Here is a 2,093-nt window from a genome sequence, read left to right as displayed (position 1 = left end):
TGCTCGCAAGAGGACCTTAGATACAGCTGAGGAGAAAGACGAAGTTCTTGATACTCCGGAGAAGTTAGATTTTGAGGATTCGGATTCAGGAACTGAGCAGAAAGAACCAGTAAACATGGGAGATCGTATTGTTCAAGCTGATCCAGCTCTTATGGATTTTTCTCGGCCTAAAATTGATGACATTCAGTCAAGCATCCTTCATCCGGCTATTCAAGCTAACACCTTTGAAATCAAGCCGGGCACTATTCAGATGGTGCAGAATTCTATTTCTTTTGGAGGAGCGGTAACTGAAGACCCCAACATGCACATAAGGAATTTTGTCGAAATCTGCAGCACTTTTAAGTATAATGGCGTGACTGATGAGGCTATCAAGTTGAGGCTTTTCCCATTCTCACTGAGGGATAAGGCTAAAGACTGGTTACATTCTGAACCAGCTGGGTCCATCACTACGTGGCAAGATCTTGCGCAAAAGTTTCTGGTGAAGTTTTATCCAATGGCAAAGACTGCTGCTATGAGGAGTGCTCTTACTCAGTTTGCGCAGCAACCTACAGAATCTATGTGCGAGGCTTGGGAACGCTACAAGGAAATGTTGAGAAAATGTCCACATCATGGAATGCCGGATTGGATGGTAATCACTGGTTTTTATAATGGTTTGGGGGCCCAATCTCGGCCCATGCTCGATGCAGCAGCTGGAGGCGCCTTATGGGCTAAAAGCTATACTGAGGCGTATAATCTTATCGAGACGATGGCTGCAAATGAGCATCAAAACCCAACTCAGAGGATGACGTCAGGCAAGGTAGCAGGTATTCTGGAAGTTGATGCAGCCACCGCTATTGCAGCCCAGCTCCAAGCGCTATCAATGAAGGTTGATTCTTTGGCTACGTATGGAGTTAATCAAATAGCTATGGTTTGTGAGCTTTGTGCAGGTTCTCATGCTACGGATCAGTGTTCTCTTGTCAACGAATCTGTTCAGTATGTGAATAATTATCAGTGACAACAGCAGCCTGTGCCAACAACCTATCATCCTAACAACAGAAATAATCCAAATTTCAGCTGGGGGAATAATCAGAATGCTATTCAGCCACCATATCAGCAAGGAGTGAGTAAACAGTTTAACCCACCTGGATTCCAGCAACCACAGCAGTATGCTACAAGGCAATCATATCCTCAACAGGGAAGTGCAGCTGCACCTACTAGTGCTGATTTTGAGGAACTTAAGCTGTTGTGCAAGAGTCAGGCGGTTTCTATCAAGACCTTGGAAAATCAAATCGGTCAATTAGCCAATGCAGTGCTCAATCGTCAACCTGGCACTCTTCCCAGTGACACGGAAGTACCAGGCAGGAAGGAAGCTAAAGAGCAAGTCAAGGCTATTACCTTAAGGTCTGGAAAAGTAGCTGATGCTGAAAAGGCAAAAGAAGTCGAAGCTGAAGTTAGAGATGAAGAATCTAAGCAAAAGGAGAAAGTGGCGTAACCAAAGAAGACTACTGTTGAACACACTCTGCCTGAGGCTAATACAGGGGAGAAACAGCTCTATCCTCCACCACCTTTTCCTAAGAGATTGCAGCAACAAAAGCTGGATAGACAGTTCGGGAAGTTTCTGGAGGTGTTCAAGAAACTTCACATCAATATACCTTTCGCCGAGGCTCTGGAACAAATGCCTAGCTATGCGAAGTTTATGAAGACTATTCTTTCAAGGAAGGTGAAACTGGATGACCTTGAAACCGTTGCTCTCACGGAAGAATGCAGCGCTGTTCTGCAGCAAAAGTTACCACCAAAACTGAAAGATCCAGGAAGCTTCACCATTCCTTGCACCATTGGCAATCTAACTTTTGACAAGTGCCTTTGTGATTTGGGAGTAAGCATTAATCTGATGCCCTTGTCGATCTTTAAAAAGCTGGATCTGCCTGATCCAAAACCCACATACATGTCGCTACAATTGGCGGACCGTTCCATTACTTACCCAAGGGGCATAGTTGAGGATGTGCTCATCAAGGTGGATAAGCTCTTCTTTCCTGCAGATTTTGTTATTCTGGATTTTGAGGAAGATAAGAAGATTCCCATAATCTTGGGGAGGCCTTTCTTGGCTACTGGCC

General features: G+C 44.8%; 1 non-coding gene across 1 annotated transcript; it reads right to left on the bottom strand.

The window, feature by feature from the left end:
• Window positions 1-508: 508 nt before the first annotated feature.
• Window positions 509-615, bottom strand: LOC141675608 (small nucleolar RNA R71). Its single transcript, XR_012556251.1, has one exon. It is a non-coding gene; the product is annotated as a small nucleolar RNA R71 (small nucleolar RNA).
• Window positions 616-2,093: the final 1,478 nt, after the last annotated feature.

This window comes from Apium graveolens, chromosome 7 (assembly GCF_009905375.1).
Source record: "Apium graveolens cultivar Ventura chromosome 7, ASM990537v1, whole genome shotgun sequence".
Taxonomy (NCBI): Eukaryota; Viridiplantae; Streptophyta; class Magnoliopsida; order Apiales; family Apiaceae; genus Apium; species Apium graveolens.
This window is presented reverse-complemented; position numbering and strand designations above follow the sequence as displayed.